The sequence below is a fragment of the Lathyrus oleraceus genome, chromosome 1 (assembly GCF_024323335.1).
Source record: "Lathyrus oleraceus cultivar Zhongwan6 chromosome 1, CAAS_Psat_ZW6_1.0, whole genome shotgun sequence".
Taxonomy (NCBI): Eukaryota; Viridiplantae; Streptophyta; class Magnoliopsida; order Fabales; family Fabaceae; genus Lathyrus; species Lathyrus oleraceus.
In genome coordinates this window covers 386,010,071-386,037,837 of record NC_066579.1, presented here as the reverse complement: position 1 = coordinate 386,037,837, position 27,767 = coordinate 386,010,071, and the positions used below count along the sequence as shown (strand labels likewise).

Sequence of the window (27,767 nt, the reverse complement as noted above, 5' to 3'; positions counted from 1 at the left end):
CCAGAAGCTGGCAATTTCCAGAAGTGCTTTTTCGTTCTATTCTATCTCCTGCATAATCTGCATCACAGTAACCCGAGAGTCTATACTCTGATGTTTTCTCATACATCAGGCCCAGGTTAGGAGTTCCTTTCAGATACTTGAGAATTCTCTTAACTGCTGTTAAATGAGATTCTCTAGGATCTGATTGGAATCTGGCACAGAGACAGACACTAAAGAGAATATCAGGACGAGTAGCAGTCAGATAGAGAAGAGAGCCTATCATACCTCGATAGAGCTTCTGACAAACCTTTGCGCTTACTTCTTCTTTTTCAAGAATGCATGTTGGATGCATTGGAGTTTTTGCAGAGTTGCATTCAGCCATGTCAAATTTCTTCAGAACATCTTTAATATATTTGCTTTGATGAACATATGTAACTTCTGAGGTTTGGTTAATTTGAATTCCCAGAAAGAACTTTAGTTCTTGCATTAAGCTCATTTCAAATTCTGCCTGCATTAACTTAGAGAATTCTTGACAAATAGAGGCGTTAACTGAACCAAAAATAATGTCATCAACATATATCTGGCATATCATGAGATCATTGTTAAGGTTCTTACAGAAAAGTGTGGAGTCAACTTTCCCTCTGATAAAATTGTGTTCCAGAAGAAAATTGCTTAAACGTTCATACCAAGCTCTGGGAGCTTGTTTAAGTCCATATAAAGATTTTTAAGTTTAAAAACATGTTCTGGAAAGTTTGGATTTTCAAAACCTGGAGGTTGGTTGACATACACTTCTTCTGATATATAACCATTAAGGAATGCACTCTTGACATCCATTTGATATAATTTAATAGAATGGTTAATAGCAAAAGATACAAGAAGACGAATAGATTCTAACCTTGCGACTGGAGCAAAAGTTTCATTATAACCAATACCTTCTTGTTGACTATAACCTTGAGCTACCAGTCGAGCTTTGTTTCTGATGACTTCTCCTTTCTCATTCAGCTTGTTTCTGAATACCCATCTGGTTCCAATGACGTGAGTGCCTCTGGGCTTTGGAACAAGATCCCAGACATCATTCTTTGTGAATTGATCTAATTCTTCTTGCATGGCTGAAACCCAGTCGTTATCTTGAAGTGCTTCATCACAGGACGTAGGCTCAATCAGAGACACTAGTCCCAGAGGAGTATCTTCAGAAGTCCTGAAGGTAGATCTGGTTCTAACAGGTTCGTCCTTGTTTCCCAGAATCAAATCTTCAGATACGTTGATACGACTTTTAACTTTCTTTGGGATTTCTGGGGATTTAATTTCTTCAGAGTTCTGAGTGACAGTTGCTTCTGGAGCTTTATCAGAACCTGCAAGGGTGATTTCTAAATCTGCAAAATCTTCAACTAGCTTTGACTTTTCAGGGTCAAGCTTATCATCAAATCTGACATGAATTGATTCTTCCACAATTTTGGTTTCTGTGTTGTATACTCTGTAGCCTTTAGAGCGTTCTGAGTATCCTAACATAATACCTTTCTGTGCTTTAGAATCAAACTTGTTCAGATTTTCTTTAGTGTTTAAGATAAAGCAATAACATCCAAAAGGATGAAAATATGAAATGTTTGGTTTTCTTCCTTTACACAGTTCATAGGGAGTCTTTTCCAGAATAGGTCTTATAGAGATTCTATTCTGAATGTAACATGCTGTATTTACAGCTTCTGCCCAAAAATGCTTTGCCATATTAGATTCATTGATCATGGTTCTGGCCATCTCTTGGAGTGTCCTATTCTTCCTCTCTACAACTCCATTTTGTTGTGGAGTTCTAGGGCAGGAGAAATCATGGGATATTCCATTAGAGTCAAATAATTCTTCAAAATCTTTGTTTTCAAATTCTCCACCATGATCACTTCTGACTCTAATAATTTTAGCATCAAATTCTGAAATTCTGGTGTAGTCAGTATTCAGATGTTCTACTTCAAGTCATGACATCTGATCTAACATTGTACTTATTACAGCAAGACAGTTATTACACTCTGTACTATTGTGCACCTTTTCACAGTGTCACAACCTCTCCTTCTATGTCATCCTATAGAGGAGGAACAATTTGTTATGGGCACCATAACATTCACCACTGTTGTTTTCCTGCACAGTTGCCATCATGATGTCTCAATCCTGTTTTGAACATCATCTGTTACATTGTTCCAGTTTGTTGGTCATGTACTTGTATTTCCTAGATTAAAGGTTGTAACAAGTTAAACTAATCTCCACTTATTAAGGTTGCTAACAAATAGATTATTTGTTAGGTTCATTAATTGTAGCTTAGTTGTTAGTTTCCTAGATTTTAGAACAGCTGGTGGATTCCTGAAGAATAGCCTGAGAAAAATCCTGAAACAGATAAACTAACCATCCAACAATATAGCATATGCTGTCAGGAATGAATGTCACAACATTCCGTCTGACATCCAAGCCCAGAACCATATGCTCAGTCTGTTTAGTTCCTGAACACAGACTGCTAAATTTGCTGTACTGTAAAAGACCAACCAGTCTCTACTTCAGTATCAGCTTACTGGAAGAACTGTCAAGACATCCAGTTTGACAGTTTCACACTGCTCTTTTGGCCTTGTCTGATATGCTTTTGAAAACCAGACTTCACTACATACTGAACTGAATTCTTCAGCTTATTAAACAGTATGTGCTGTTGTTGATGAATGTCAAAACATTCTGATTGACATTCCAACAGAAGGCTATGTATCAAGTCTGCTATTATCTTGATGAACAGACTGGAATACATGCTTAGTTATGGCAGACATGATTATATCATACAGAAGGAAAACAAACACAGGAAATTGTTAACCCAGTTCAGTCCAACATGACCTACATCTGGGGGCTACCAAGCCAGGAAGAAGATCCACTATTAGTAGTATCAATTCAGAGTTAAACTCCCCCGTTTACAACTCATCACTTAATCCCTACCCAATGCAATCTATACCTAGGAACTCCTAGATAGAAACCTCCAGTTTCCATTCCTATCACTACAAATACAATGTAATGTGCAAACACCTTGAACTTGCTTCACAGCTTCATTCAAGAACATAATCACTCTTGCCTACAGGCTTTGAGTGACAAACACTCTCAGGTTTACCACTGAGAAACACATGGTAACCTTCCCACAGATTGGGAGGTTTACCTTACACACACCCCTAAAAATTCATTCTAAGAGGCTTACAAAAACTAGATTACAATCAGCTATTTATAACCTAATCACCCAACTGGATTTGGGCCTTCAGAAAGCTGCAGCAGACTTGTTCTTTGCTGTTACAACTTCAGCAGAAAAATTCTGCTAAAAACAAGGTCTTCAAGTTCCTAATCTCTCTCCATATATATCTCCATATTTTGAGCCTATATATATTCTGAATTAGTCTTCAAGTCCTCCACAAGGGAGTTAGGATATTCACCAGATATCCTTGCTGATCCCTTGACATATACTGAATTAATTAATTCAGTCTTCTACACATGTGCGATGTCACAGACCTGACGTCGTGACATCGTACATGACATGTTGGTCCAGATGTTGAATTTCTTCAACCCAACATATTAAAACAACAGAGGTGGATACATTATTTGTTTTCTAAAATTAATGCCAATCCTGAGGTATCAACAATCTCCCCCTTTGGCAAATTTTAGCTAAAACAAATAGGCCTCTGTTATTATCTCCCCCCCCACCATGAACACCAATGTTGGTGTACACGAGGAAGATGAGAAACAAGGCTCAGTTGTTCCAGAACCCTTCCCTTCAACAGGAGAGCTTCCTGAAGAGTATGTAATGCTGAGTACATAGACAATGTAACTCAGATCACAGGGCACAACTGTTCTCTTAACTCAGATCACAAGACACAAGTGGTATTTCAGTTGGTGAATTTTGTGTACCCCAACCCCAACTTTCTGTTTGTTACCACAGTGATCTGCTTGCTTCTCGACCCCAGGACGTTTCTGACGTTCTTTTCTCTCCCCCTTTTTAGCTAAACATTTGTAAAGGCACCCTTCACAAAACCAGATCCAGGCGCAGCTTGCCCAGACCTTAACATACCCCATGATTCTGGGATTGGAGTGTATCTGTTGTGGGGAGAAAGGGGGGGGCTCTTGCCGCCTTTAAATATTCCAGCCTGTGCTTAGGAATATCCGGTAGAAATAAATGCTTGGTCAAGAAGCATTTATTTTTGCTGAGAAACAGTCAGAGAATCACCAACAAAATCTCAGACTATCTTTGAATACCTTTTATAGCTCTTGACTGTTTCTTTTCCAAAACAGCCGTTCCAGTGCATGGAGACCATTCCATATATGCAGTCAGACACGTTGCACGCGATGTCTTAACATTCCTGCATTCAGCCAGTATTCAACACAGCACTGCTACAGCCAACTTTTCACACTTCAGTTGATGGTTACTCCCCCTGTACCACACAGCTGTAGCCAACAGGCTTATTCTGGTTTATCAGACTTAGCCACATCACCCTTATAATTCCTAATGACTTTAAGATTCAGAAGGAATTAACAGCACTGTCCAGGGCAATGTCATGACATCCGGTCAGACATTCTTCTGCTCACTCAGCCTTGCTGCACATCACAGCATCCTGATAACTACCTAGTCATCTGGGAACACATAGACCACAAGCTTGGTGATTGCTTGCAGCACAAAGGCACAACTCCCCCTGTCATGAACAACCTACTCTCTTGGAGGTCACACATGATCATATCCAACATCCCAAGGTTGGACCTTCACATACTTCCTGATTCAAAGAGATTCCAGACCACTTGATGAAAGGAAAACATAAGACGCATCTTCATGTTTTCAAGAGCGCACCCTCTGTCCAACCCTCTTGGCTGAACACATCCACACTCTGTGTCAATTTCTCTTCTAACCAGAACAGAAGATCACTTCACAAGATGTTTGAACATCAGCTGAGACTTCCTTCACAGCATCACAGGGAGCACTATCTGATAGACTTCAGATATTACTGAGTCCTCAGCTTGTGCCAGAGGAACCCAGACATACATTGGGATATATACACTCTCATCCCACTACCAGAGACAGTCTTCCATAGATAGCTCAGAACTCCTACCACAAGCTCCAAGGGATGAATGGGAACCACCTCCTTTTGTCTTCAACTTAATACTTTTCTGCCCAAAAGTAATTTGTCTTAGACTTTCCTCAAGAATAATCAGCTGCCTTATGTTGATTATCTTGATTCTTCGAACTCACTTCTGAGATAGACCAAATGCCACTGGTTGATTACCTCCTTCATGAATTCTCATATGACAAGGTCAATTGCTGCCTTTTGACCTTCCCAAGTTTATCAGACTTCTCCCAAAGATATTCTGACCTTTCAAGTGAGATTTGAACTTGAAGTGTCCAATCTACAACCCTGTAGATCCTTCTATCTCAAGTTGATGTGCCACTTCATCAACTAAGAATCTGATGCAGAACCGAATGTCACAACATTGTGCTTGACATCCAGCTGTTGAATTCAGCTCCTTCTTCTGCCACTTGAAAGAACTTCCTCCCTTCACAGAACAAGAGTTCAATGTTCTCATAGACTTGATTGTGGAACCAAGTTTGAGCAAACAACCTCCATCCTGTAGATTTGCAGTTAAGTCATCCAAGCTCACACCTTGATGAATCCCTGCTTCTTCTCCAAAGACATCAGACATTTTGATGTATGAGTCTTCAGAAGGAACAGTTAGAAACTATCCCTTCAGCTATGCCAAGGATTCCTCTTCCTAAAGCAAGGCTGTTTCCATGATGTCAAGACAGCTGCCACTTGTTCTTGACTTCACAGTATGCATAAGCTAATGCACTTCCTTACCTAGATCAGAAATAAACTGATCCAAGTAACCACCATCAAGACTATGATGTCTTCTTCTTCTTGTACATACCAAGGCTGAACATGTTTCTTGCCAGGAAACCTTTTCAGAGATCATATGCTTTTGCTGCCACCAAAGAGATAGATCACACGCCAGTGTACTGTCCTTCCTGTGATTCTGCACAGGGTCTTGAAGAAGTGATGTTCCAACATCTTTAAGAACATCAGTTATCTTGAGCTCCAAGGATAATCAATTAAACACTTGCACTTGGCACAAGTAGACATTGATCTTAAATCCTTTCCCAATTATCCTTTCAGATACTTCCACCATAAGAATACTTTGAAAATACTCTTCTAGTGTCAACATCTTCTGCTTGCAAGCACCTCAACAGTCTTGAGACTCTTTCCAGATTAGATTCACCCTTAGGAATGAGAGAGATGAATCCTTCCTTGCAAATGTGTCACACATCAACCAGAACCCATGTGACACAGGTCAACAGCCAACCTGACCCTAGGCTGACCAAACGTGAGGGGGTTGACCAAAACTCCCCCTCAAATCAACAATCATGGAAACTCCACACCAATATCCATGCATTGTACACAAATGTCTCAACATGACATCCACCATCCCTTACCAGTGGCAACTAACTCCTCCAATCACACCAATCAGGCTTCAGCTGATCATAAGTACTTGTGAGACACACACCAGTCAATAGTAGATATGCATTGCCAGAGCATATTACCTCAACCAACCTCTGAATCTTCATATTCTCACTCCTAGTAAGAACTGCCACTTCTGAACGTGGTGTTTGAATAACAAGATTCATGGTTCCAATCCCCTTAAATGATATCACAATCAGGTTACCCCATTATTGACTGCTAACATCCAGGAGGCTTGTCTTCCAACACATCATAGTACTTCAGGGAACAACTATCCAATCCTGATCAAATTGCAGGAAGATGCCTAACAGCAGGAGATTGCACAATGTCACATCTCAACCAGCTCAACTTCTAGGGATGACCTTCTTGAGCCCACACCCAGTTGACCCTGCTCTTGTCAACTTAGCACACACAGATGTCTCCTCTTCCAGGTCAGGAGTAGGTTCCAAACAGAATTATCCCTTTGTTTGAACCCTAATACATCTGCTCTTCAACCAGTAGCTGCATACTTGTTGAACAACATGTTCTAACATCACATAGAACATTGGTTCCACCTCCTTGGAACAAACCTTCCTTGAAGGTCTTCAAGGTCTTCATATACACTACTCAAGAGAGTAAGAGAATCAGTAATTAAGTGACTCTTACCATCCTGAAGTGAGAACGTCATGATGAGTGGACTTGAGGAGACTCAAGTATCTTTGACATCTTCAGTAGATTATGATGAGATCTTGAACACAGCAGCCTTTCATCCACATGAGGGGAAACTACATCAGAGTTTGAGTTCTGCCAGGTATTATGCAGCGGAAATCATAATACAACTCAACCTGTGAACACACACTTCACCAGATTGGCCTCCAAGACCATACCAGGTTTGAATGTGATTAAGTACTGGCACAGCTGTCTCACACTCAGGCCAATTGCCAATCTCCAGAGACAGGAACACACCATTCCTGTCATGAACAGTCCATCCACCTACTTCAAGGGACCATTCAGGGAATTGCAGAACCTTACACAGGGTCCAGCTTCAGTACTAACATAACTCCTTGCCAGCTACCAGAAAGTATCACCCATGGATCTCATCCAGAGACAGAACAGGATGCCTGCTCTGATACCAATTGAAATTCTGGTGTAGTCAGTATTCAGATGTTCTACTTCAAGTCATGACATCTGATCTAACATTGTACTTATTACAGCAAGACAGTTATTACACTCTGTACTATTGTGCACCTTTTCACAGTGTCACAACCTCTCCTTCTATGTCATCCTATAGAGGAGGAACAATTTGTTATGGGCACCATAACATTCACCACTGTTGTTTTCCTGCACAGTTGCCATCATGATGTCTCAATCCTGTTTTGAACATCATCTGTTACATTGTTCCAGTTTGTTGGTCATGTACTTGTATTTCCTAGATTAAAGGTTGTAACAAGTTAAACTAATCTCCACTTATTAAGGTTGCTAACAAATAGATTATTTGTTAGGTTCATTAATTGTAGCTTAGTTGTTAGTTTCCTAGATTTTAGAACAGCTGGTGGATTCCTGAAGAATAGCCTGAGAAAAATCCTGAAACAGATAAACTAACCATCCAACAATATAGCATATGCTGTCAGGAATGAATGTCACAACATTCCGTCTGACATCCAAGCCCAGAACCATATGCTCAGTCTGTTTAGTTCCTGAACACAGACTGCTAAATTTGCTGTACTGTAAAAGACCAACCAGTCTCTACTTCAGTATCAGCTTACTGGAAGAACTGTCAAGACATCCAGTTTGACAGTTTCACACTGCTCTTTTGGCCTTGTCTGATATGCTTTTGAAAACCAGACTTCACTACATACTGAACTGAATTCTTCAGCTTATTAAACAGTATGTGCTGTTGTTGATGAATGTCAAAACATTCTGATTGACATTCCAACAGAAGGCTATGTATCAAGTCTGCTATTATCTTGATGAACAGACTGGAATACATGCTTAGTTATGGCAGACATGATTATATCATACAGAAGGAAAACAAACACAGGAAATTGTTAACCCAGTTCAGTCCAACATGACCTACATCTGGGGGCTACCAAGCCAGGAAGAAGATCCACTATTAGTAGTATCAATTCAGAGTTAAACTCCCCCGTTTACAACTCATCACTTAATCCCTACCCAATGCAATCTATACCTAGGAACTCCTAGATAGAAACCTCCAGTTTCCATTCCTATCACTACAAATACAATGTAATGTGCAAACACCTTGAACTTGCTTCACAGCTTCATTCAAGAACATAATCACTCTTGCCTACAGGCTTTGAGTGACAAACACTCTCAGGTTTACCACTGAGAAACACATGGTAACCTTCCCACAGATTGGGAGGTTTACCTTACACACACCCCTAAAAATTCATTCTAAGAGGCTTACAAAAACTAGATTACAATCAGCTATTTATAACCTAATCACCCAACTGGATTTGGGCCTTCAGAAAGCTGCAGCAGACTTGTTCTTTGCTGTTACAACTTCAGCAGAAAAATTCTGCTAAAAACAAGGTCTTCAAGTTCCTAATCTCTCTCCATATATATCTCCATATTTTGAGCCTATATATATTCTGAATTAGTCTTCAAGTCCTCCACAAGGGAGTTAGGATATTCACCAGATATCCTTGCTGATCCCTTGACATATACTGAATTAATTAATTCAGTCTTCTACACATGTGCGATGTCACAGACCTGACGTCGTGACATCGTACATGACATGTTGGTCCAGATGTTGAATTTCTTCAACCCAACATATTAAAACAACAGAGGTGGATACATTATTTGTTTTCTAAAATTAATGCCAATCCTGAGGTATCAACAAATTCTTTTTGCACTTTGGAGCAGAAACTAGTGAATACAGAGTGAGACTCACTCTTGTGCTTTAGGAATTTCACCCATGTCCAACGACTGTAATCATCAACAATGACTAGTCCATACTTCTTTCCATTGACTGATGCTGTTTTCACAGGACCAAATAAGTCAATGTGGAGAAGTTCCAGAGGCTTAGAGGTAGAAACAACATTTTTCTTTTTAAAGGATGTTTTTGAAAATTTTCCTTTCTGACATGCTTCACACAGAGCATCTGAAGAAAACTTCAGTTTAGGTAGGCCTCTGACTAACTCGAGTTTATTTAGCTGAGAAAGTTTCCTCATGCTAATGTGGCCCAAGCGTCTATGCCACACCCATTGCTCTTTATGAACAGACATCAGACATTTAACATTTTGTTCTTTTAAATCAGAAAGATTAATTTTATAGATGTTGTTTTTCCTCTTGCCTGTGAAAAGGACAGAGCCATCGTTCTGATTAATGGCTTTACATGTTTTTTGATTAAAGATTACATCATAACCGTTATCACTTAATTGACTTATGGATAACAAGTTATGCATTAATCCTTCTACGTAAAGAACATCAGATATAGAGGGAAGAGTACCATTACCAATAGTTCCGGAGCCTCTGATCCTTCCTTTCTGATCTCCTCCGAAACCTACGAATCCAGCATCTTTAAGTTCCAGGCTTTGGAACATAGACTTTCTTCCCGTCATGTGTCGCGAGCATCCAGAGTCCAGGTACCATGACTGGTGTCTGAACTTTGCTGCATAGGATATCTGCAACATACACAATCTTATCTTTTGGTACCCAGAATCTCTTGGGTCCTCTTTGATTAGTCTTCACAGAGTTTCTCATAACTTTGGGTTTTCTAGCATTTTCAAATTTTTGTTCTTGTGTGTGTGTATAGTGATATGAAAATGGAGATTTAAGTTGGTCACTAGAAGAAGTTTTAACTTCCTTAGGATCATACCCAATTCCCTTTTTATTGTTCTGACTGACTCCATAAATCATGGATGCCATAATACTCCTACCTATTCCATTTTTCAGAAATTTTTGAAAGGCTTCTTCGTATTTATAAATTATTGCATTTGAAGTTTGTGGAGTTTGAGATAACGCTTCTTCTAATTCTAAGCTTTTTCTTTTTGCTCCATCTCTTTCTAATGTTAACAATCTGATTGTATCTTCTCGTGCTAGAATTGTCATCTCAAGCTTGCCACATTCTTCAAATTTTGCTTTAAGACAGCCTTTAATGTTTTTAAACTTTTGTTTTAATTTCTGATATGAGCTAAGAGTTTCTGACAAACAAGATTCTAGATCAGATCGAGAAAGTTCAGAAAATACCTCTTCAGATTCTTCATCTGAGCTACTCCTGGATGTGGTAGCCATAAGTGCCACATTGGCCTGTTCATCAGAGTCAGATTCTGATGATCCAGATTCACTATCATCCCAGGTAGCCATCAGTCCTTTCTTTGTCCTGAAGGTATTTTTCTTGAAGCTTTCTTTTCTAGAGTTGTCTTTCTTTAGCTTGGGGCATTCATTCCTGTAATGACCTGTTTCTTTACATTCATAACAGGTAATATCTTTGTTAGATTTACCTTTTGAAGTTGATTCTGATCGATCCCCTCTGGGTCTTGGTCTTCTGAAGTTGTTGTTCCTCTTTTTCCAGAGTTGCTTAACTCTTCTGGTTAGTAGGGACAATTCTTCTTCATCATCAGAGTCTTCTGGTTCGGAGTTGTCAGCATCTTCAGTTTCTGCCTGGAGAGCTTTGGTTCTGTCAAGTTTGCGTCTTTCAGGTCTGGACTTTAATGCTACAGACTTGTTCCTTTTCTGAGGCTCATCTTCCTCTAGTTCTATCTCATGGCTTCTGAGAGAACTGACAAGTTCTTCAAGGCTAATATTGTTCAGATCCTTTGACAGCTTCAGAGCAGTAACCATAGGTCTCCATTTCTTTGGCAGACTTCTGACTATCTTTTTGACATGGTCTGCAGTTGTGTATCCTTTGTCTAGAACCTTGAGACCTGCAATCAGAGTTTGGAATCTAGAGAACATTGCCTCTATGGCTTCATCATCCTCCATTTTGAAGGCTTCATATTTCTGGATAAGCGCCAGAGCCTTTGTCTCTTTGACTTGAGAGTTTCCTTCATGAGTCATCCTTAGAGAGTCAAGTATGTCTTTGGCTGTTTCTCTGTTGGTGATCTTTTCATACTCGTTGTAAGATATAGCATTTAGGAGTATGGTTCTGGCCTTGTGATGATTCTTGAAAACTCGTTTCTGATCATCTGACATCTTACTTCTGGGAACTTCAGCTCCATCCTCTGTGACAGGAGGTTTGTATCCATCTGTGACAATGTCCCAGAGTTCAGCATCATAGCCTAGAAAGAAACTTTCAATTCTATCTTTCCAGTAATCGAATTTCTCTCCATCAAAGACAGGAGGCTTAGCATTGTAACTATCCTTTTCATTTGTGTGGGCCATAGTTTTTCTCTTTCTGGATCTCTCTACACTGTTAAGTGTTTGATTAGAAAATCAATAACAGAGTCGGAGCTCTGATACCAATTGAAGGTGAGAAAAACAAGAAAGGGGGGGTTTGAATTGTTTGGAAAAATAAGCGCTTTTTCAAAATGAAAATCACACAAGGATTTTATACTGGTTCGCTTATAACACAAAGCTACTCCAGTCCACCCGGCCGAGGTGATTTCGCCTTCAACAAGGACTTAATCCACTAATCTTGAAAGATTGATTACAGACAACGTCTAAGAGAAAGATCTCTTAGTCCTCTCAAGTATACAGACTACACAGAGTCACTTGAGGAAATAAACAAACAATAGATAAAAGATTTATGTAATCTAGAGTGCTTCTAAGAAAGCAAATATTACAATAGTAAGAACAAGGTGATTCACGTTATAAGCAAAAGCTTCGTGAAGATTTAGAGAGTGAGAGAGTTTTCTTGAGCGTTGATGTTTCAGTATAATTTTTTGCTTGTGTATCTTCAATGTTGATTGCAGCCCATTTTATATATCAGTGAGGTAGTAGTTGAAACTGATGAGTAATAAAATGAATTTACGCCATAACATAAATAGCTTCTGCCAGGATAACTTTCTCTCCTTGAAATGACTACTTACCACATATAGTTCCTTCTTTCTTGAAATTAGAGATTAACGTCTCTTTCTGTATTAGGAAATCCATTTGCAAAACTTTACTTGACTTTAACGTTACTCTTTCATAATTAGCAATTCCATGATCAGAGTCTTCGTGTATCTGAGAATCTTGGAGTCTTGCTTCTGATGTTGATCTCTTTTGAGTTCTGATGGATTCTTCAGATAGCGCTGAGAGTTTCTGGAGTTAGACATACCGTTGTTCAGAGTCAGAACTTCTAGAGCTTACTTCTTGTTTAGATGCTTCTGATACTTTGCTGTTTTGCTCAGAGTTAGACTTTCTTGAACGTGTTTCAACTTCAGATGCTTCTGATCATTTGATAATTTGTATCTGATCTGGTTCTGTATCTGATGACGTCATCAGATTTCTTCCTTCTTTCTTTAGAACCCTGCACACTTAGAAACTTTTCGTTAGGGTGCCATTTTTGGTTTCATCCTTTGTTATCATCAAAATCAAGGAATTTGTTGTAGAACAATTTTTGTTCTTACAAATTCTTCATCATCATCAGAGTCTTCATTCTCAGAGTCCCCAGATTCTTCCTCTTCATCTTGAAAGACTTTGTTCCTTTCTGGTCTTGACTTTAGAGCAACAAATTTTCTCTTCTTATGAGGTTCATCTTCTTCTAGCTCTATTTCATGACTTCTGAGAGAGATGATAAGTTCTTCTAGACTTATGTTGTTCAGATCATTGGACAGCTTCAGAGCAGGAACCATAGGTCTCCGCTTCTTGGGAAGACTTTCGATTATCTTCTTGACGTGATATGTTATAGTATATCCTTTTCCAGAACCTTGAGTCCTGCAACCAAGGTTTGGAACCTTGAGAACATCACTTAAACAACTTCATCATCTTCCATTCTGAAGGCTTCATACTTTTGGATTAATTCCAGAGCCTTAGTCTCTTTAACTTGGTTGTTGCCTTCGTGCGTCATTTTCAAGGAGTCAAAAATATCTTTGGTTGTTTCCCTGTTGGTTATCTTCTCATATTCGTTGCAGTAAATAACGTTTAACATAATGGTTCTATCTTTATGGTGATTCTTGAAATCACGCTTCTGATCGTCGTTAATTCAACTTCTTGGAATAGGAATACCAATTGCATAGATGGGTAGCTCATAACCATTTGTAACCATATCCCAAAGATCAGTATCGTAGCCTAGGAAGAAACTCTCCATTTCTTCCTTCCAGTAGTCAAATTTTTCTCCATAAAAAATTGGAGGTTTTGCATTGTAGCTATCTCTTTCATTTGTGTTGGCCATGAAGTTTTTCTCACCCTTGGTCTCTCTACACGGTTAAGTGTTTGATTCAAAAATCAATAACAGAGTTGGAGCTCTGATACCAATTGAAGGTAGAGAAAAATAAGAAAGGGGGTTTGAATTGTTTTCACATGAATTAAAATATTTTCATAACAACACACGTAAAGAAGAAATAATATCAACACAAATGATTTATCCTGGTTCGCTAGAAAATCAAAGCTACTCCATTCCACCCGGCCAAGGTGATTTCGCCTTCAACAAGGACTTAATCCACTAATCTCAACAGATTATAAAGTTCGTCTAAGAGTTCAACAACCTCTTATCCCTCTCAAGTCTACAGACCTAAACAAGTCACTTGAGGAATCAAAAAAATTACAATTTATATGATAAAGCTCGTTGGGTGTTTGATGACAAAGCTCGTTGGATTGGATCATTCAAATACATTGGCTCAGACATATATTGTGGTGTTGTAACTGATGACACTGAAATTCACCGTATTTTCGACTCCGATTTCGCATGCATTTTAGTTGTTTTATTGTTATTTTGTTATGTTATTACTATGTTTCTCTTTGTTTTCAGGTTTTTACTTTAATCAGAGCCCCGACCGAGAAAAGGAGTGAAAATGAGCTAAAAAACCTAAAATTCAGCATTTTACACTTGTGGCTCCCACTATGGCTGACGCCATGGGCCCATCCATGACGTGTCCTAGCTCAACTTCCCTCAACTACCAAGTTCCCCACTACCTCCACTATGGCGCCACAATCTGCTCTTATGGCGGGCGCCATGGACTTGTGGCGGGCGCCACAAGAAGGAAAGTTTTCCCTCCCAATTTCAAACTGAAGGGCATCCTTGTCATTTCCATAATTTTACTTGCCTATAAATAGAGACTCGAATTCATTTGTTTAAGCATCCAAACTTAGAGCAGATGCAAACTTAGAGCAAACTTAGTTTCACTTAGGCATATATTCAGTATTTTAAAGTGGTAATCGCTTCGCATTGGGGTGTTACCACAATTGTGTAATCGAGTTTGTGATCGAGTCTGTAATCGAGTTTGGAGCACTTTAGAAGGAAGTTAATCCTGCCGCCATTTTCATTTCCGCTTCGCATTTTATTCAACCCTCCGATTGGAGCAGGTTTTTATTGCTTTGCCTTTATCTATTTTATTTTCCCGCACTGTCTTTACTTTATTTATTTCTCGCACTCGCTTTACTTTATTTATTTCCCGCACTGTCTTTACTTTATTTATTTCTCGCACTCGCTTTACTTTATTTATTTCTCGCACTGTCTTTACTTTATTTATTTCTCGCACTCGCTTTACTTTATTTATTTCTCGCACTCGCTTTACTTTATTTATTTCTCGCACTCTCTTTACTTTATTTATTTCTCGCACTCGCACTACTTTTATTTACTTTTCGCACTCGCACTACTTTTATTTACTTTCCGCACTCGCACTACTTTTATTTAAATTAAAATGCACCTTTACTTTACCATGTCTAACTAAATCTATAAGGTTAGAATGTAAGGATCGTAATTGAACCGATAATCCGTACAATTGTTCGTAGAAACACTTAAGGGCTATTTTGACTTTCAACTTAAGTTTTCCCGCACTTAATTTCCGTTGGGTAAGATCGAAAGCCGTCCAATGTCTTTTTAAACTTAATTGTTTTTAATTATTTCAAATACACCGAAAGCGCTTTGTTTAATTCATTAGGAGTTTTTAACTTAAGAAGAAAAGTGAGTTTAAAACTATTTTCGGACGCGTTTATAAGTTTAGAGTCTGGTTCGTGAGAACCTCTTTTGGTTAAGAAATCCAGGTTAAAATACTTTTCAACTTAGTCAAGATACTATATTTCTTAAAAATAGGTTTACTACTCTAACGCAATGCGCGCCTTTTTATAAGTGACAATAAAAGGGTTTGATTAGGGAGTACAACTCGGTTCTGAATACGCGAAAGCGACAGTTCCTGTTAAATCGGTTCTTTTCAAAGTAGGAAATACTGCCCATAAGTAGTTCTATTAGCAAGTACTTGGATTATTAATTGATTATGTGAATTACATTTGAGCTTGTCTTTATTAATTGAACTTTATTTAATACTTTACTTTTCATTGCACACTCTAAAAACCCTTATTTTGATTACCTTAGATAAACACCATAACAATAGATAACGATAGATTGATACTTGGTCTCTGTGGATTCGACAATCTTTTATATTACTCTGACGCGTTCGTATACTTGCGAAAAGTACGCATCAAGTTTTTGGCACCGTTGCCGGGGACCAATTTCGTCAAATTTCATACCCTATTGTTATATCGTTTAGACTTAGGCTATTACCCGCCGGTCAATGCGAAGAACTCGCAGCACCAGAAGCTTAGTATACCCTCTAGCGGAACCTGAACGTTACGCTCGCGCACGTTTATTTTTCCATAGAATTAGGAGAGCTATGGCCGAAGATCAAAACCAAAGACCTCTTAAGGACTTCGCCCAACCATCTAACGAAGAACCTAGTTCTAGTATAGTAAACCCAACCATCCCAGCTAATAATTTCGAACTTAAACCCTCCCTGTTGCAACTAGTGCAACAGAGACAATTCGCAGGTCTCGCTACTGAGAACCCAAACCAACATTTAAAAATCTTTCTCCAATTAGCAGACACTTTAAAAACCAATGGAGCTTCTCCTGAGGCAATCCGTTTAAGATTATTCCCTTTTTCCCTCAGAGATAAAGCCCTATCATGGTTAGATTCCCTTCCACCCAATTCCATTACGACTTGGGATAACCTTAGAAGAGTATTCCTTGCTAGATACTTTCCCCCGAGTAAGACCACCGTTTTTCGAAACCACATAACTAGATTTACCCAGAACCAAGGAGAATCGCTGTTCAAAGCTTGGGAGAGATATAAAGAGCTGTTAAGAGCATGCCCACATCATGGCTTAGAAAATTGGTTAATCATTCAGACCTTCTATAATGGACTTCACTATAACACTAAGATGACCATCGACGCTGCCGCAGGCGGTGCGCTGATGAACAAACCTTATCCTGAAGCCAGTGCCCTCATCGAAGATATGGCTCAAAACCATCAATCATGGGGAGTCGAACGAGCGACAGTTGAGAAGAAGGAAGCCCAAGGAGGAGTGCATGAACTAAGCTCTATAGACATGATGCAAGCTAAAATGGACGCATTAGCCCTTAAGGTCGAGCATATGTGCATAAACCCAAATACTGTAGCCGCAGTTTCGTCGGATTATGAGATATGTGGAACCAAAGGACACCAATTTGCAGAATGCAGTCTATTAAACGAAACCCACTCTAAGCAAGTGAACTACACCCTAGGGAACCCATACTCGAATACCTATAACCCTGGATGGAGGAATCATCTGAACTTCTCCTATAAGAATAATAACCCAATCCAAAATAATGCACCTCCGAGACAAACAGGTTACCAAGCCCCAAGATCAAATCAACCTATGCAACCTGTACCACCAAAGTCGAACCTTGAGAAAATTATGGAAAATTTTATCACTGCTCAAACCCAACAAAACAAAGAGTTCATGAACCAAAACATTCATGTTAACGAACTGATTACTCAGTTAGGAACCAAGGTTGACCAAATAGTTACTCATACTAGGATGCTTGAAACCCAGATCTCTCAGGTAGCTTTAAACCAAGCCCCCCAAACCACACCTGGAGGACAGTTCCCTGGACAACCTCAACAAAATCCGAGAGGGCAAGCCGATGCTATTACCCTACAAAGTGGGAACGCTTATGATGAGCCACCAAACCCAAGATCGAGAGAACCCAAAACTTCTAAGGAATATACCGAACCCACGAACGAAGTAAATGAGCTAGTGTGAGCTTAATGCCTTTAGCAGTTTGTGAGAGGTTAAACTTAGGAGAATTACAGCCTACTAAGATGTCACTTCAGTTAGCCGATAGATCTGTTAAGTATCCAATAGACATTTTAGAAGATGTCCCTGTTAGGATAAGTCAGTTATTTATCCCTACTGATTTTGTTGTCATGGACATCAAAGAGGACAATGATATACCAATCCTTCTAGGTAGACCATTTTTATCAACTGCGAGAGCCATAATAGATGTCAAGAGAGGAAAGTTGACCTTTGAGGTAGGTGACGAGAAAATAGAATTCATACTTTCGAAATTTCTTATGGCACCAGTGATGGGAGACGCATGTTATGCCTTAGATATCATTGATGAATGCGTTAGGGAGTTAGAACAAGAAGAAATCATTAAAACAATTAAGTTGCCATCAACTCTCATATTAGAAGATGATGACTTTAGAAAACCCTACATCGATGATAACCTTTACAAATGTTTATCCCTTACCCCAGATCATATGCCAGGCTCTAAGAAACCAACCTTAGAACTTAAGGAACTGCATAAGAATCTGAGATATGAGTTCCTCGATGAAGAGATCAACCGTCCAGTTATAGTCAGTGCTACCTTGAGCCAAGAGGAAACAAACCAACTTTTAGATGTTTTACGAAGATATCCCTCAGCCTTAGGATATAATATCTCTGACCTGAAAGGTATAAGCCCATCCGTATGCATGCATCGGATTTCGCTCGAAGAAGATTCAAAACCCTCTAGAGTACATGAGAGAAGAATAAACCTTATAATGAGTGATGTTGTTAAAAAAGAAGTTCTTAAGTTACTTGAGGCAGGTATAATCTACCAGATCTCGGATAGTAAGTGGGTGCGCCCTGTGCATGTAGTACCTAAAAAGGGAGGCATCACAGTCGTGCAAAACGATAAAGGCGAACATGTAGCAAAACGGTTAGAAGGAGGATGGTGGATGTGTATAGATTATAGAAAATTAAATAAAGCAACCAGGAAGGATCATTTCCCTTTACCATTTATAGACCAGATGTTGGAGCTTCTAGCCAGACACTCTTAATTCTGCTATCTAGATGGATACTCTGGATTCTTCCAAATACCTATCCACCCCGAAGATTAAGAAAAAACTACCTTTACATGCCCTTATGGAACTTTTGCCTACAGACGAATGCCATTAGGCCTCTGTAACGCCCCAGCTACTTTCCAATGCTGCATGATGTCAATCTTTGCAGATTACCTAGATGGTATCATGGAAGTGTTTATGGATGATTTCTTGGTTTACGGATTTGATTTCCAAAATTGTCTTGCTAACCTTGAGAAAATCCTGGAGAGATGCGTGGAGGTGAACCTCGTGCTAAACTGGGAAAAGTGTCATTTCATGGTGACTGAAGAAATTGTTTTAGGACATATAGTTTCCGAAAAAGGTATAGAGGTAGATAGAGCTAAGATAGAAGTTATAGAAAACCTAAAACCACCAAAAACCATCAGAGAAATCTGAAGTTTTCTTGGACATGCTGGATTCTACCGGCGTTTTATCAAGGACTTCTCCAAAATAACTAAATCTTTAACTGGAATTTTAATGAAAGATGCTGAATTCATTTTCGATGGAAAATGTAATGAAACATTTAATCTTTTAAAGCAAGCGTTAATATCTGCACCTATTATGAAACCACCTGATTGGTCAGAAACTTTTGAGATAATGTGTGACGCTAGTGATTATGCCGTTGGAGCCGTTCTAGGACAAAGGAAAGATAAAAAATTACATGTCATTTATTATGCCAGTAGAACCCTAGACGCTGCCCAACTTAACTACGCAACAACTGAAAAGGAGTTACTCGCTGTAGTCTTCGCTATAGACAAATTTAGATCTTATCTAGTAGGAGCAAAAATTATAGTTTACACCGATCATGCTGTCATTCGTTACCTATTAAGTAAAAAATATGCCAAGCCCAGGTTACTCCGATGGATTCTGTTACTACAAGAGTTTGATTTAGATATAAGAGATAAAAAAGGCACTGAAAATGTAGTAGCTGATCACCTTTCTAGGATAGAACACCTAAAACCAGACCTAGTACCCATAAGCGATGCTTTTGCCTATGATAGACTGATAGCTAGACTAGAAACCATTGAAGATGATAACCTAGGCCCTCATGAGCACTTCCAAAATTCCTTAGCAGTAAGTAACGTACCATGGTATGCAGACTTTGTTAATTACCTAGCTGTTGATATCGTACCCCCTGATCTTGACTACCACCGCAAGAAGAAGTTCTTCAACGATGTGAGAAACTTTTATTGGGACAAACCGCTCCTTTTCAAAAGGGGTAAAGATGGCATTTTTCACCGTTGCGTTCCAGAAGAGGAGGTAAAAAGTATAATTGAGCATTGTCATTCTGCACCATATGGTGGACATGCAAGCACCTCTAAGACATACGCCAAGATTCTTCAAGTTGGCCTATTCTGGCCTACCATGTGGCGTGATGTCCATGCTTGCATTGTCAAATGTGATAGATGCCAATGCTCTGGAAACATTTCAAGGCGTGACGAAATGCCTCTAAGAAACATTCAAGAAGTAGAACTCTTCGACGTATGGGGTATAGATTTCATGGGACCTTTCCCACCATCCTTAGGAAACAGGTATATCTTAGTAGCTGTGGACTACGTGTCTAAGTGGATTAAAGCCATAGCTGCACCCACAAACGATACTAGGGTGGTGATCAAGCTATTTAAGAACTATATATTCCCTAGATTTGGAACACCACGTTTAGTCATAAGCGATGGAGGATCACACTTCATATCGAGAATATTCGATAAACTTTTAAGAAAATATGGAGTTAGGCATAGAGTATCAACACCATACCACCCACAGACTAGTGGCCAAGTAGAAGTATCCAATAGGGAGATAAAACAAATCCTAGAAAAAACTGTTTCAATCTCTAGGAGAGACTGGTCTCAGAAGCTTCAAGAAGCATTATGGGCCTATAGAACCGCTTTCAAAACCCCTATAGGAACAACTCCCTACCAACTATTCTATGGAAAATCCTGTCACTTACCGTTCAAATTAGAGCATAAGGCCTATTGGGCCATTAAAACTTTGAATTTAGACTACCTGACCGCTGGTGAGAAGCGTATCCTTGACATTCACAAACTAGAAGAACTCAGGTAATCTGCCTACGAGAATGCCAAGATATACAAAGAGAGAACAAAAGCTTGGCACGACAAAAGAATAGTAAAGAAAGACTTCAATATAGGCGACCCTGTTCTCTTGTTCAACTCTAGGTTACGACTCTTCCCTGGGAAGCTGCGCTTAAGATGGACTGGCCCTTTCAAAGTATCCAAGATTCTGAGATCCGGAGCCGTAGAAATCAAGAACAAAACTTGTAGTCCATTCATTGTAAATGGACAAAGACTGAAGCTCTACGAAGGAGGAGACATTCCAGCAGACTACTCAAGCCACACTCTGAATTGATCCACCAATCCCTACTACAGGTGTATAACTTCCGATCGTCAAGCTAATGACGTTAAACAAGCGCTGCGTGGGAGGCAACCCATGGTTTTCTTACCTTGTTTTACTTTTTTGCATTTACTTTATTTTTAATTTTTAATTTTTATCATATTTTCACTGAGACTAAATATTTGAAATGTTTGTATTTTCCGGATCCCTTTCTAACTTTTACAGGATGATGCCCAGAGAGAGCGCTACATAGCTCTTTATCAGCGCCATATGGCGCCCACACGTTATCCAGATCAGCACTGCATGGAGGCACTGAGCATTGAGCCGAGTATCCGATTTCTGAGCCACCAGCTCCATTGGGACGAGTTCGCTGACGACCTGAGTAACACCTACAGGAACTTGACATTGGAGTTCCTCAGTTCATTGATTATGACCCTTACTCTGGACCGGATGGGTATGCTGCTTTCAGACTTTTTGGGATTGAGTACTCCTTCAGCCGGAAGGAGTTCGATGACCTATTAGGCTTCCAGACCACCCCTGACACTATCCCTGAGACACCGATGGGATACTTTCTGGGGAAGGAAGTGGAAAAATTCTGGAGTGACATCTCAGGTGGAGGGAGCCAGGATCCTTCTACTCAGTTATCCCAGGCTATACATAACCCTGCTTTTAGATACTTCTAGATGATACTGGCATACTCCTTCCTAGGGAGACCAAATACTGAGACATTACTGAGTGAGGAGGAGATCTTCCTACTATTTTGTGCATCCCAGTCTCGCCCAGTAGCATGTGGGAACTTTCTGTTATGTGGCCTCAGCGGTGTTTCCAGATCATCTGGAGGAGTCATTCATGTAGGAGGGATCATCACACAAATCGCCATCGCCTTAGGTCTATCTCACAAGCTGTTACATCTCCGGACCTACTGTGGATACACTACCATGGATATCGACTTTTGCTTGACCAGAGGGTTGATGAGAAGATCCTCCTTCAACCCAAGACAGTTCAGGTTGTTGGTCGATAGCGAGGCGATTCGTTATTTTACACTGCCTGATCCTATGATGACTGGTGTGCATGACCCAACAAACTGGAGTTATGGTCTGGAGGGCCAGGGAAAGACTATCGATGAGCCGAGATCACCACCTATTACTGAGTATAACCCTACACCACCTTCGCCCATAATCACTGTATTCTCTAACAATTTATCATTGCAGACCTCATACATCCGCACCCAGATCGCAGAGTGTCGTCGAGAGATTGTCGTGCTTAGACAGGAGGTGGCTGACCTCACCTTACAGATGGGAGTATCTGATCTCATACACGCTACCGAGGCCGACTGTTTATACCAGGAGATCACAGAGCTTAGGCAGAAGATAGGCATGCTCCGTGGATCTACTCAGGCAGACGAACCCCCTACTATTTGATTTTACCATCTCATTTTATTTTGTCTCATTTATGCTTATATTTCTCGCATTTACCTAACTTATTTTATATCATTGCATTTGGGATATTTTTCTTAACTATGTTAGCACATTGATATTTCTACATATATATATATATATATATATATATATATATATATATATATATATATATATATATATATATATATAAAATATATATATATATATATATATATATATATATATATATATATATATATATATATGTTTTATGTTTGTTTATTATATTTACATTTTTATTATAGTCTAATTATATTAATTATTTATTTATTTATTAGTCTAATATTTTAAATTTTATTTTTATAAAATTATGCAAGCCTTATGTCAATAGGAAATTACAATGCAAACGCTATCCAGACCCCCCAACCAAAAAGACAACGAGAAGCCCAAGCCAAATGACCAAAATTCGGCCCAGCCGAATTTAGCCTTGTGGCGCCCGCCATAGATGTTGTGCCGCCCGCCACAGCGTCTGTATAAGCTCGGGGCAGACTCTCATTCTTCACCATTTTCACACCTTCAACCTTCAAAACCCAAGTTTTCACCTTCCGAAAAAGCCCTTGAACCCCACAAAAGCTCCCACATTTCTCATTTTCACACCATACAAATCATTTTCCCAACTTCCATTTTCATTTTCATCCGTCGAATCTCATAAAAATCCAACCTTTTTACAAACTCATCTTCATCTTCTTCATCACATTGCAAGACCTACATAATGGAGTTCAATGGATTCATTCTTCGAGGAGGGAAACCGGGAGATAGGCAAAGGAAGATTATCGAACGGTTGCAAAATCGGGAGATCCTCCCGACAAGGTATGTACCATAGCATTTTTTATTTATTAGATAATTTAGGCTTGCATAGTATCTTTTCAAACAAAGAACCTACCTTTGAGAGATTGACAATCGAATTTTTAAGTTCTTTAATTTATATTGTCAATCCTAACACTGCTAGCACAGTTGGTACTGTCCGATTTAGAATGTTTGCTGCTGAATATGAATTCAGTACCGACGAACTAGCAAGCCTGTTAGGAATTCCTCATGGGGACGATGCTATTTGTGAGGCCTCTTTGGATTCAGATTGGTCGGTCGAGGTGTTTTCCTTCTGGCAGAGATTGTCAAACACTTCCATAAATTCTTTTGAAGGAATTCTTGCCTCGACCATCCATAACCCGACCATCAGAGTTTTTAGATATTTGTTGGCATGTACTATTTTTGGCCGGGAGAATCCAAACAAGGTCAATGCTCGAAAGCTTCTATTTTTGCAAGGAAGCCTCACAAATAGAAGAATTAATTCGGTCCCGTTCATGCTCACGCATATGGCTTTAACTTTAAATAAAGCGGGACCGATTGTTTTCGGAGGACTCATTACGTCTATTGCTCTGGCGCTTAACCTGAACAATGAGATAGCTACCCTAGATCCCTTACCTCCTCGCACAATCAACCTAAAATTTCTGAGAGATATGAATTGTGCCGGTTGAGGAGAGAAGGAGGCTATGTGCTTATGTTTTAGATGCTCCACCTGTTTTGGGTCCTCTTCCTCCTAATGTTCCTGATGAGGAGGGACACGACACTGATGAAGAATATGATCGGCGAGAGCGATCTCCCGTACCTCATGTGTCCCCCCATCACCCATCACCACCCACACATCGCACAATCTTCTTCTTTTGCAGGTTCTGCCCCTGGCTTCTATATTACAGAGGAGATATGGCGTGACCACATGGCTAGAGAGCAAAGGCGTGACGACCTACTCTCTACCATTCAACAACAACTGGCGGATAACATGAGCTTCATGCAAGAATCGCAGCGGAGGACAGATAGATCCTATGAGACTGTTTTACAGTCCCTGCTTACGATCACAAATGAGCAAGCCCATCAACAACAATACCATCGTCAACATACTGCACTCATAGAAGCCACTCAGGGTTCCATTTTGGGTAACCTCCGAGAGGTGAGGACTGCTCAGGATACCTTACAGGCCAGGATGGATCAGAGAGACCGTCGTCGTACCCGATCCCGTCGTCCACCTCAGGATGGCGAAGGCACCAGTGGTTAGCAGTAAGATGTCAAGTGACTCTCCCCTTATCTTATTTCGAAACATTGGGGACAATGTTCAATTTAAGTGTGGGAGGAGACTTTATCACTTTTCTTTGCTGTTTTTAGTTAGTTTGTTTATTTTTATTGCTTTTTGTTTACTTTATTTTATTTAGCTTTTAGTTTGAGTGTTTTAGATAATGCATGAGTCTGACGAGTTACCAAGTATAATGTATCTGTAGTACAGTCTAATCTCCCCATTCCTTTAGCCCTACCAAAATTTTTTGCAAAAGAAAACAGTGTTATTCTGAAAGTTTTTAGGTTTTAAAGACGGGTTTGAGTAAGGATGCGGTGACTTGGGAGAACTTTTTGAAACATCAGTATTGTTTTAGCACCATAGACTTCATGAATATATGAATCATTCCCGAAACCCCATATACCATGGCCTTAATCATCAATTCAGTATAAGTCCTCAGTAGTTTATTCCACCAGTCAGCTTCGGCCTACGCATCCTCTACGTAAGGGACCGATGAACATAAATGAATGATCCAGTAAAATAAATAAAAGAAAGCAAAAAGGCAAATCCAGTATAGGTGACCCTCACAAAGTCATTTAAACCAAAAGAGTTGTAAAAATTTGCTACAAAAAGAAAAAAAAAGAAAAAGAAAAAGAAAAAGAAAAACTCACTCGCTGTTAGTTGGTTCAGAGGTATCTGGCGCTGAACTCAGTAGGGCGGATTATGATCCGATCCCCCACAACTGCAGTTGGGTCAAATAAAAGGGTTTACGCATATTTATGTGCCAGGAACCCCATGTTTGGATCACAATCACTAACAGGTCACTCTGCTATGAAGCATGTACAGATAACGGGCTTAATGTGATTGCGCCTGAATGAAAAGGACACAAAAAGAGATGAAGAGACGGGCCTAGGTATTGTGGGATAATATGGGTTGGTTAATATAGGAATGGAGTTTATGTCCGTATTTGCGGATAAGTGTCATCATGATACCCTTAGTTCACTCAGTTAGTACCTATCACTGCATCCCGACTTGAACTTAGAACCTTTTTAGCCCGAAACACTCGTTGACACCAGTTTTTCTTCTATGAACTTTTTAGTGTTTTGCTTGAGGACAATCAAGGGTTTAAGTGTGGGAGAATTTGATGAAACTGAAATTCACCGTATTTTCGACTCCAATTTCGCGTGCATTTTAGTTGTTTTATTGTTATTTTGTTATGTTATTACTATGTTTCTCTTTGTTTTCAGATTTTTACTTTAATCAAAGCCCCGACCGAGAAAAGGAGTGAAAATGAGCTAAAAACCCTAAAATTCAGCATTTTACACTTGTGGCTTCCACTGTGGCTGGCGCCATGGGCCCAGCCATGACGTGTCCTAGCTCAACTTCCCTCAACTGCCACGTTCCCCACTACCTCCACTATGGCGCCACAATTTGCTCTTATGGCGGGCGCCATGGACTTGTGGCGGGCACCACAAGAAGGAAAGTTTTCCCTCCCAATTTCAAACTGAAGGGCATCCTTGTCATTTCCATTATTTTACTTGCCTATAAATAGAGACTCGAATTCATTTGTTTAAGCATCCAAACTTAGAGCAGATGCAAACTTAGAGCAAACTTAGTTTCACTTAGGCATATATTCAGTATTTTAAAGTGGTAATCGCTTCGCATTGAGGTGTTACCACAATTGTGTAATCGAGTTTGTGATCAAGTCTGTAATCGAGTTTGAAGCACTTTGGAAGGAAGTTAATCCTGCCGCCATTTTCATTTCCGCTTCGCATTTTATTCAACCCTCCGATTGGAGCAGGTTTTTATTGCTTTGCCTTTATCTATTTTATTTTCCCACATTGTCTTTACTTTATTTATTTCTCGCACTCGCTTTACTTTATTTATTTCTCGCACTGTCTTTACTTTATTTACTTCTCGCACTCGCTTTACTTTATTTATTTCTCGCACTGTCTTTACTTTATTTATTTCTCGCACTCGCTTTACTTTATTTATTTCTCGCACTCGCTTTACTTTATTTCTTTCTCGCACTCGCACTACTTTTATTTACTTTCCGCACTCGCACTACTTTTATTTACTTTCCGCACTCGCACTACTTTTATTTAAATTAAAATGCACCTTTACTTTACCATGTATAACGAAATCTATAAGGTTAGAATGTAAGGATCGTAATTGAACCGATAATCCGTATAATTTTTCGTAGAAACACTTAAGGGATATTTTGACTTTCAACTTAAGTTTTCCCGCACTTAATTTCCGTTGGGTAAGATCGAAAGTCGTCCAACGTCTTTTTAAACTTAATTGTTTTTAACTATTTCAAATACAGCGAAAGCGCTTTGTTTAATTCATTAGGAGTTTTTAACTTAAGAAGAAAAGTGAGTTTAAAACTATTTTCGGACGCGTTTATAAGTTTAGAGTCTGGTTCGTGAGAACCTCTTTTGGTTAAGAAATCCATGTTAAAATACTTTTCAACTTAGTCAAGATACTATATTTCTTAAAAATAGGTTTACTACTCTAACGCAATGCGCGCCTTTTTATAAGTGACAATAAGAGGGTTTGATTAGGGAGTACAACTCGGTTCTGAATACGCGAAAGCGACAGTTCCTGTTAAATCGGTTCTTTTCAAAGTAGGAAATACTGCCCATAAGTAGTTCTATTAGCAAGTACTTGGATTATTAATTGATTATGTGAATTACATTCGAGCCTGTCTTTATTAATTGAACTTTATTTAATACTTTACTTTTCATTGCAAACTCTAAAAACCCCTATTTTGATTACCTTAGATAAACACCATAACAATAGACAACGATAGATTGACACTTGGTCTCTGTGGATTCGACAATCTTTTATATTACTCTGACGCGCTCGTATACTTGCGAAAAGCACGCATCAGTAACCGACCTAAACCATGTCATATAATGTTGAGTTGGTCTAACGCCATGTATGTCTGGTTCGTTTAAGATATGTTGTCGTAGATTCCTCCAATGACGATACATCTCTTTTGTGAAGTTTCTCCAATCAGAATAATCCCATTGGCCATCGACTCTTTGTTGATGCCAATCTCCTAAACACATCGGAGGTTCTGGAATTTGTTGTTGCATGTCGAACTGCAGTTTTACATGGTCACTCTGGTGCATCTCCACAGTAGTGAACCAGATGATTGGTGTTTTTATTGTCCAAACTGCATCATCATCATGGTTAACTTGATGATCAAGACCTAGATACGGCCT

General features: G+C 39.4%; 1 pseudogene; it reads right to left on the bottom strand.

The window, feature by feature from the left end:
• Nucleotides 1–16,563: 16,563 nt before the first annotated feature.
• Nucleotides 16,564–16,662, bottom strand: LOC127116744 (uncharacterized; annotated as a pseudogene).
• Nucleotides 16,663–27,767: the final 11,105 nt, after the last annotated feature.